The following is an 11,165-nucleotide window of genomic DNA, read 5'->3' on the forward strand; positions in this document are numbered from 1 at the left end:
TATGCACAGTAATAAACGCCTACATTTGAGTTCAGTTTTTATCAGTAAGGGTTGTTATGTTCCAGTAAACTCGTATAACCGCTCAACCATTTCGCTCAACCATTTCCTCATTCTAAAAACCTCCCATGAATTCAGAGAATCCATGAGTGAGCCAGGGAATATTTTTTAAATGAACTAATATATTTGCAAATGATTAAATATATTTATTATATTTGTTTTGTTCTCTATTTCCTTGAAGTTTTTGTCAGTAATACCAACTCTAGGAAGAAATAAGCCATTCTTCTCTTAATCTTTTTTCAGCAGATTTTTGCGATGAACTAAGGAACCAAATTATATAGAGGTTACAGCGAATTATCTATATAGCCATTAATAGCTTAAAAAGCTATAAATTTAGCGTCGAAAAAAATTTGGCGCTAAAAAAATAACTCCACAAAATGGAAAACTGCAACATTAAAAAAGTGTGACAAAATAAAAAATTATTCAGATTCTTATTTATTGATTAGGCGTATTGGGTGTATGGAAATACTGTTCCTTGCCGTGAGTATAATCCTTACAAAATCCCATTACATCCCGAAAATGTCACTCATTTGTGTGCTTACATTACTTTCGGATAATCGATTCCTCCGTAGAATATCATCATGCAAAATTCCTCGACAGTGAATTTGCCAGCAGGGTATTTATCATTTGGTCTAACAGACATCTTGCTATGTGTGTATGCTCATCAGAATTTTATTTCTAAGCTTCTATATTAACAACGCCACTTACTCTCCTTCAATTACTTACGCGCGCGAGCCAATAGTCGGCAGCCAGTGCTGACGTATTTACAGTTGGCTGGTTTGAAGTCAATTTTTGCTATTATTATAGATACTTATTTTCAAATTTCTTTGTTGTATTTTGAGAATTTTTCTGTAGTTTTTTTTTTTTTTTTGTAATTGTTTTTTTTTTTTTTTTTTTTTTTTTTTGAATTTGTTTTTTGTTTTTTTATTTAGCGACAACTATGAAAATGAAAGCAAAACATTTTCGTAGTAAGTGATCGCGGCGAAATAATGTCGCTTGCTGCCGCAGCTAGATTTTAGATAGATACACAAATACATACATACATATCTACATAAGTAAGTAGAGAACTGTGCAAATTAAAAAAGAGCAGTGACCTTTCCATACATTCTTTTAATTTAGTATGATTTCACATGAGGTTTTGTTAATTTATTACAATTTCGTTGGTTCGACTTCCATCGGGCTTGAATGCTTGAATTCCCTGGCAAGTTCAGGTAAATATTTGTGTAAAATGCTCTATAGAACTCAGTTACAGTTCTCACATAGGTAAAACTGTAAATAAATCCACACGGTACATTTGGGTCCACAGAAGACTTTTTGGCAAAATATGGAGTGATTGCCCTGATCTAGCTAGCATATCTCCCGAATTTGTCTGACTGCAGTGCAGTAATCGAGTCTAAGTCTACGCTGAGGTAAGTTTAATAACTTGGCGATCCGAACGAAAACTGTAAGTGCAATTTTTTTAGTATTTTTTTAATGCAGCTTTTAATTTTTAATTCTGCCAATGGATACCCTGTAGATGTAGGTACGCCCTTGCACGAATCTCAAAACAAAAAATAGTTTTTCTGAACAAAATTTCTAAAATAATGTCTTATGAAATAAAACTTTTTCGTTTAAGAGCAATAAATACACTTTAGAATTAACCAAGCCCAATTGCACATTAAAATTTCAACGCAATCTTTAGGTCGCAACGCAATCTTTAGGTCGCGCCTAGCTGTTTTTGGAATCATTGTTTTACTGCATAAAAATATTAATTTTGTGTGATGGAAATCTTTATTTGACCTTTACATTCTCTATCGATTATCCGCCTGTATACTGCAGCTGTCTAGTTGACGTACGACGCCATTTGCTGAAATTACCCGATAGGGTAATTAATTTTGTATAAAACAACTCGAGAAAGCAAAACACAATGGCTAATAACAGGCTTCGTTACAACGAAAAAACCCACAGAAGCCGTTAATAATTTCAATGAAACATGACAGACATATCTACTGATGAGAGCAATTTTGGTTCAGTCCGTAATAAACGTGTACGACTGTTATCAAGCAGCGATTAATAGTTGCAAAATTGATTTTTATTCCCAATTTTAGTTTTATGTACTTAAGGATTGAATTTTCACTATAAACTAATTTTAATTTTTTTGTACTAAAAATTAATTGCTTTTGTTTATCTATACTAATATTATCAAGAGGAAAACTTCGTTTGTTTGTTTGTAATGAATAGGCTCAAAAACTACTGGACCGATTTTAAAAATTCTTTCCCCATTCGAAAGCTACATCATCCACGAGTAACATGGATCATATTTTATTTTGGAAATAGGGCTCGAGATATAGGTCAAAACGTGGACCCGGGTAACCTTCGGATGTGTATGTACAATATGGGTATCAAATGGAAGCTGTTGGTGAATGCTTTAGTCCAGAGTACCTTTCATGCCGCTCTGTGACTAGGGTCTCGAGATAGAGACCAAAACGTGGACCCTAGAATGTGTTTGTTAAATATGGATATCAAATTGAAGCTGTTGGTGAATGCTTTAGTACAGAGTATTTTTCATGCCGCTCCGTGAATAGGGTCTCGAGATAGAGACCAAAACGTGGACCCCAGAATGTGTTTGTACAATATGGATATCAAATGAAAGCTGTTGATAAGTGCTTTAATACGGGGTAATTTTCATACCTATTGATGACTAGGGTCTCGAAATATATGCCAAAACGTGGACCCGCCGTGTCTTTGAACCGAATTAAACCAAACTTACACACATTGTTAAGTAGGTATTGAAGATGATTTCCGTATAGTTTGAATACCTATTGGTAGATAGGGTCTCGAGATATAGGTCAAAACGTGGACCCGCCGTGTCTTTGCACCGAATTAAACCAAACTTACGCACATTGTTAAGTAAGTATTGAAAATGGGTTTCGTAAAGTTTGGTTGTAATTCGGAGCACTGGCAACGGGTACAGCGTTCTTTTGAACCAGCCATAATGTCGCTTACTTTTTTAACGCTTGTGGCGGAACTGAACTGTCAAATTGACAGTGTGAGTTACAATGTGTCAATATTTCTTTCTGATTTGGATGCCATAAGGAAAAAACGTAAGTGCAACATGTAAAAATTGTTTGTGAATTTTTTTGGAGTGGATTTTGGAACAGTGAATAATTTCTTACGAAATTTGAGAATTTAATGTGAAATCCGAATGAAATTATGTGTTCGTGGAAAAAACAATTTTTTTTCGTTCTTTTTTTTTGAAAAATATAAATGGATAATGGTTAAAAAAGCTCCAATGCTTAATAAAACATATAAATTGAAACGAAAAATTCATGGATGATCAGGAAAAAAGACGATTGTTTATTCATATGCGTTGATTTGAAATTTAAAAACAATCTTCTTTTTTCCTGATTTTCAATTTATATTTTATATTTACTCAAAAACAAATAGAAAAACAAAAAATATTGTTTATCCCAAAGCGCTTGAATAAAGAATAAAGAAATAAATAATATGAAAATCATATATTTTCTGTTCTAAACCATATCTATTCTATTTTAGTGTGCCCAGCGAAGGGGGCCGGGTTTGCTAGTGTATGTAATATAGATTTCATTATTACTTCTTGGCACGGTTTATTTAGAGCTTTTAGAGTTGTTTGTTCTTAAATGATTTTTTAAAGTTGTGGAAGTTATTCCCAAATTTACCATATGTCAAATGTATTTTTTACACATTTTTTTTTTCGCACACATTTCTAAGGAATGTAAAAACAAAGTTGGTTGGTTGTTATGTGGTTTGGAGAAGTATTAAAACAATTGTTTTACTCTGCTTTAATAAAGTTATGAGGAAAAAATTGAAATTTCAAAGCACCTAAAAAATCATCGAAATTAAGTTATCAGAGAGGAAAACTAAAAATGTAGTTTTACTGTACGTGCCCCTAGATTTTTTCGTGTATTTTAAAATTGTACAGACTACAAGTTACAATAACTCGAAAGTACATCGATAGGTTAGATTAGATTGATATGACTGCCACCTTACACCGGGTGTAAGCACACTTAGAAAGTTTAATCCATTGTTTTACTAATGAAGTGAGAAATCATCTTTCTTTTATTTTAACTCAAAAATTAAGCACTCCGTGCGTTATCAACCTTAAAAACTTGTGAATTTTTATTTGAATGTTGTTCTACTAAGCATTCGTAAAAGTACTTATCATCTCTTTATCAGAACGGGATAGCAGGAAATGTCTTGCACTCACATTCCGTACCTCTTCCTTGTCACTACAACTGTGATAGACGAAGAGAGTTGCATCGATTGTAGATTTGCTTTGTTGTCTGAGTGATAGATTTCGTAGTTCATCTGATATTTGATAAAAAAAAGGTAGTGGATTTCCTGCTTTTTTGAAAGAATGTAACAATTTCCTTGCTAGTTTATCTGCTCCGCAATTCCAAAAGAAAACTAACACTTTAGACGTCTCTCATTATGTCTGTCCTATCGTATGACGCAGAAGCTTGGACGATGGCAATATCCGATGAGGCGTTCCTTGGAGTGTTTGAGGGAAAAACTCTGCCAAAAGCATTTGGACCTTTACACGTTGGCGATGGTGAATATGAGTAAATGATGGAGCAATAAGGTGTATGAGCCTTACGACAACATCGACATAGTGCAGCGGCTAGGTCATATCGTTCGAATGGCTACAAATGTTCCGGCTCTGAAAGTATTCAATGCAGCACCAGCTAGTGGCAGAAGAAGAAACGACTTGAGCGTTTTGTTAAACTTGGCCAAAACCGCTTAAGCGGTTATCGCACCAATCAAGAAGAAGAAGAATAAAATTCCGAGGGAGGGTCGCCTGATCCGTACCATGCATAAATTGTTACTATTATTTTTCCCTAATATTATAATTTGGAAATTCACCATAGGAAATCGAATCACTGATTTACCAATTGATCAACGCGTTGCGCTGAATCTCAAATTTTGCATTTATAAGCATGGGAAATATATTTTTCAATTAAATTAGCCTGTAACTGCGCTATCACGAACATTAAACCCGAAGCTGTAATTTTATGGAACACTGTATGTTAGTACAGTAGAGTCATATTAAAAATTAACACAAATACGGTTTAGATGGATGAACTATATTAATAGACTTTGCCGCAATGCCGACAATAAAATAAAAAACAATAGAAACCAAAAAGAATTATAGCAGTAAAAATCAAATTTGCAACAACAGGAATAAACAAATATGTACAGGTAAATATTAACTGTTTACCAGCAACATGGGCGTTTGTTCTAGAGATAAACATTTATACATATTTACCTGTATGTGCTCACGAGATAAATCTCTTACTAATACTACATACATACATACATAGTATTGATGTTATTTTATTGAGCAAATATGTACGTATGTATGCGAGCATTTCAACTGGTTCTAGTGTATACAGACAGACAAGCACAGCAGTTGGGGTTTTAATTACTTAGCAGTCAGACTTATGGTATTTTCTTCACTTACGAAAAAGTGTTGCCCTTCCACGATGTACAAATGGTTCAATGTTGGACTCAACCCAGTAAAAAGGCATGTTTTTGTCTGCGAGTGTACATCTATCTTTGTCTGACACACGCATTTCTTAATATTAACGTTTTAAGTAGGCCGCTGATATTCAGGGCAACAAATTCCCCTTACAAAGCTTTTCAAGGGAGAAAATTATTTGACTCTTTTGCCTTCGCTGAATGTAGATTTTTGGAATCGAACATAGAATTTCCTCGCCGAGTTAGACTTTTTTTAGAATCGAGCACGAAAAAGGTAGAGAGCAATGAAAAGAAAAAATTTTTTGGTAGAAACGAGTTAGTTATTTATATTAATTTAGGAGTACAGTAGATTCTGTTTTTATGCGGTTTTGAAATAGTGCGGTTTTTTTTTAATTAAAAAATGCATGTCGACCTGTCGGGAATTGTACATATAAACAAGATTCTAAACCAGCTAAGCAAAAACTCATCACAGATTATATCAAAAACGCTAACCCTACAAGTATGGAACCGCCTGCATCATCATCCAGATCAGACGTCTACATTTCCTCAAGTGATGGAAGTGATTTTACGCCAAATCCTAAACGAATGCGCAACATGCGGGTATTGTCTGATTCTATTTCTGACGATGTAAATTTATTTTTCCATTCTGACGTTTCTTAAATAAAGATATAATTTTCAAAAATACAATTTTTTGTTTATGCGATTTTATTCAATTATTTCAGATTCATGCGGTCTGTGGAACGTATCTATAGTTATAATATGCGACTAGTACCCTTTTTTTATGCGATTTTATTACATTATGTCAGATTTATGCGGTTCTTAGCACTTTTGAAACGTATCTATAGTTTTACTATAGAACTGGTAGCTTATTTTATGCTGTTTCTTGCGGAACGTATATACCGCATAAAAACAGAATCTACTGTATTTGCTTATATTTCACCAATTCTTGACTATTTATTTCTGTTTTTTTTTTATAAAAATATTATTAATACTAAAAAAATCATGCAATGAAAAGTTTCAAACTTTGTACAAAATTAAAAAAGAATATACAAATTTTCAACAATTTTAACTTTGCAGTCTAACACCATATTACACCGAAATTGAATGAGCTACAAAACTGAATACCCAGAGCTTTTCTAAAAATTCTGATTAAAAAGTTAAAATTGTTGAAAATTTGTATATTCTTTTTTAATTTTGTACAAAGTTTGAAACTTTTCATTGCATGATTGCAATGGCTCAAAATCTGCGTCGATTTTACACAATTTTTTTTCGTTGACGGTGTTATGCATGCTATTGTGATGCAAAATTTCTTCTAGTTCGCAGTGTCCCTTTCTCAATTCCTATGATACCTCACAGAAATAAGTATATGTGCAAAGATTTTTATATCGATATCTTTCTTGATAGTAACGGTACATTTTTGTTTGGTATGCCAAAGTCTGCATTTGCAGTCCAACTTAACTATTCGGTTGCAAAATTCTTCTTTAGTCATTATTCTTAGTACCGTTATTACAAATTTGTGTTGCGAGATTTGGTTTTCATATGAAAGAAGTATATAGTATATGCAATCAGAGATCAGTATTGATTTGGTAAGCATAGAGAGCAAGTTATAAACAAATTGTGTATTATTTGCATTGGTATCATAAAGAAAAATGTAAGTAAAATAGATTACTTCTTTTGAACAAAGAATAATAGAATTATTGATGGGTTAGTCTGTAGAATGCCACGTGGAAGCCATTTATCCGGTGAAGAGCGTGGTCTCATTAAAGGGCTAAGCGAAAGTAGCAAAAGTATTCAGGAAATTACTGCTAAAGTAAATCGTCATAGGTATCAGCAACTTAAAAATCCAGAAACATATGGTCAACTCAAACGAAGCGGCAGGCCAGCTAACATCGACAGCAGATGAACGAGAAATTCGTCGTCTGGCTGTTCAAAAAGAAATGTCTTGCAAGGAAATCAAACACCATTTAAGTCTTAAGGTCACCGATGGACGAATACATCAAATTTTGTTCGAGGACGGAACACTTAAATATTGTTTGCGGGAGCCGTACTAAGACTATTAGCACGCCACATTACGGCTTGTTTAGCATTTGCCGGAAAATATAAATTTTGGACTAATTCCGAAACTTAGATGGTCCAGATGGTTGCCAGAAATATTGGCGGCACCTTAGGCAACCACGGCAAACGCGCCATAAGCGGAACTACAGTGGTGGGTCTTTGTTGATTTGGGCCGCTTTCGTAAATGGTGAAAGTCTCCAATTTATTTTATTCCGACAAGAACCAACGCAGAATTCTGTGTTGAAATATTACAGGATACTTTCATTGAGTTTGCGGGAAACATATACGGAGACGACAGGGTTTTCCAGCCAGACAACGCCTCAATCCATACAACTCTATGCCTAAACGTATAAATGATGATTCTCAAAATGGGAAACATATTAATTATTAGAAAATCGAAAGTTATGGAAACGTTGAAAAAAAGTGTAAAGCAAGGCCAATGCACATATACTTATTTCATATGAAGTTATTTTAATTTCTTTTTTAATTTAATAAGTTTGTCATGTTGAATTTTTGTTGCATAATTTTTTGTTCCTATTTTTTCGAAATATATGTATATTAAAATTTTTGGTTGAACCTTTCTCCTGCTTTTTTATAGTTTTTCATATGAAAATACCCTTGCACATATACTTATTTCTTTGAGGTATATCTTCCCAATATTTTTTCAACCAATGCATTTGCAGAACAACGTTTATTACAAAATGGAGAAAAAAGCTCGGGCGGTTATTATTAATCAAGAGAACTTAATTTCAAATATTTACTTTTTTACTTTATTCACTTTACTCTGCACAAAGCGTCTCAAAGCTCAGTGTCTCTAATATTAAGAACTTTATTCAACGGCAAATGAAAAATGAAATGATTTATATGCAATTTTCCAAGTGAATACTTTCGCTTAAGCGAGCAATTTTTCCGAAGCTGGTTAAATGGAGAGCAGAGCAGCAAAAAAATATGGCAATCAATTTCAAATATTACTCAGACATTTTTGTATATATGAATGAGTATGAATGTAAATTCCATGCCTTTGCAAAAAAAAAAATAAAAAAAAACGTTCTCTTTGTTATTGCTTCTTCTGTTGTAATTGCTTCTGCTTTGTGTCATCAACACTGTGCAGATGGTAATGGCAAGAAACCGAATGAATATCAAACATTTCATTTGAAACATTGAGCAGCTTTGCTTACATGAAAACCATGAAAGTTCATACATATGTACATACATTCATACATATGTGCATATGTGTATATTAAATTCCCCTATCCAACAGAGGCGGCCTGGCACCGAATGGTACGAGTATGTTTCCAAATTTTTCATAGCTTGGAGTTGCTTCCACTCGTATACAACAAAGCTATGGTGTGCATGTGTCTCTAAATCTAGATTCAAATGCCAGCCCGTGTGATTGCATAGAAAAATTGGATTTGTGCACGTGTTTTATTGCAAGCCACTCCCTCAAAATACGATTTGTAGATTAGAATGGTAGAAATTGCAAATAAACCTTTTCTGCTTAGACAGATAGCTGCACGTGGGCTTAAAATTGATTAAAAATTGGTTTGGTTATGCGAGAATAAATTTTGTGCAAATCTACTAAGAAGTGTTTTAATTTCTGTGTAAACCTGTCGTCATTAAAAAAGGTTGCTTGGCAAAGTGGCTCCCACGATCAGCAGGCAACCCATTCTAGGGAACTTTTTTCATAGAACACATTTATACAGAGTGCCGCTAGTTTCAAATCAGACGTTATGTGCAGCCGCACATACAGATGAACAGGCATGACAGGTATCGATCGATGGGTTCCTAAGCAGAATATTTCACCGTAACGCCGCCGAAAAATATTCACTTTGCGAGTTGCCTCAACTATATACAAAATACGTCTCCGCTATCAGCTTTTATGAACTCTGGCCTCGTTGCGCTCAAATTTGCATATGCGGTTACTGCACTCATTGAGAAAAATCTATTGTTATTTTTGAGTTTTATGGGCTTTAAAATATATATTTTTTCTTTCATTTTTGATTATTGATTAAACATTTATGGGATATTCCATGTGACATGGTTCACAACTACGACTGATACCACCTCCAATATTGCTCTGAACTAAGAATGATAGAAACAAGATTGCGCCCATCAGAGAGTGCGTGACGTTACACTAGCCTACCTGTGTAGTGTCGCCAACGTTTTGCTCTTCGCAATAAATTTAGTACTTTTTTATACCCAAAATGCGAACATTTTTGACTTAGATGTTTGTTTCTTTCTTCTGTCGGTCACTCTGCGAAGACTTTAGCGCTATTGAAAATTTGTTGATTCTTACAAAATTTGATATTTTGAAAGTCCAAATCTCATTTTTTGCAAGAATATTGGATCTACTACAGTAAAGACAATTCGTCACGCATACAAAGTTCTTTAAGTGATTCAATAAAAGTTTGGTATTTTCTTCTCTTTAAATGGACATTTTATTGCTTTTTTATATCTAAAACTAAGCAGCACTGCAGTTGTGAGAGAGATTTTCCTGCTTGAAGAACAAGAAAAAAAAACTTGGAAAAAATGTGCAAGGTGGCGCAAAAGTAACCTTGCGATGTTTTTTGGCTGTAATTAAAAAAAAAATGAAAAACTTTGACTCTTCTTGTGGATTATTTTTATTTGGTCTTTTAATTTTTTTTACATCAAGTCGAGAATATGATGTCATGTAAATGGCCGCCGCCACAGTTGATTGCCATTTGAGCCCTTTTTATGGCATTTTCCATCACTTTGGCCAAAACTTCCGCCGATAGGTCCTCACATTCTTGACGGATATTGTCTTTAAGAGCTGCAAGAGTCTGAGGCTTGTTGACATAAACCCGCGACTTCAAAAAGCCCCACAAAAAGAAGTCTGGAGCGGTCAAATCAGGCGATCTAGCTGGCCAGTGCAAATCGCCAAAACGGGAAATTAGGCGCCCGGGAAATGCATCCTTCAGCATATCGGTTGTGGCACGTGCAGTGTGTGCCGTTGCACCGTCCTGTTGGAACCACATATTTTCCAATCCCAATTCATCAAGTTGCGGCAAAAAGAACTCGTTGATCATTGCTTTGTAGCGCTCACCATTCACAGTAACCGTTTGGCCCGCGACGTCTTCGAAGAAAAAAGGTCCGATGACTCCTCCAGCGAAAACAGCACACCATACAGTGACTTTGAGCGGGTGTAATGGCTCTTCGTGGGTTACACGCGGATTTTCAGTGCCCCAGAAGCGTCAGCAACTAACAGCTGATGCACCGTCTGGACTTTGGTCTGGTCAATGTCGACGGCGCTTCCATGACATCCTTGGCTACAGCAGCAATATTCTCTGCAGAACAGCTACTCCGGGGTCTGCCACGCCTGGCAGCATCTCGTGTTGTGCCAGTCTCTTCGAAGCGAGCGGTGTTTCACCAGTAGGCGTTGGACGACGAGGAAATCTGCGGCACGTTGTGCCAAAGTCACCGACCGATTATTGGTCAAATAAATAGTCAGCAATATGACGCGTTCTGGAGCAGTGTAGCGTAACATTGTTTATTAACGTGTATTTCGCATGTGTTTACTACACAAATGTCAAAACAGA

Source organism: Anastrepha obliqua, chromosome 1 (assembly GCF_027943255.1).
Source record: "Anastrepha obliqua isolate idAnaObli1 chromosome 1, idAnaObli1_1.0, whole genome shotgun sequence".
Classification (NCBI taxonomy): Eukaryota; Metazoa; Arthropoda; class Insecta; order Diptera; family Tephritidae; genus Anastrepha; species Anastrepha obliqua.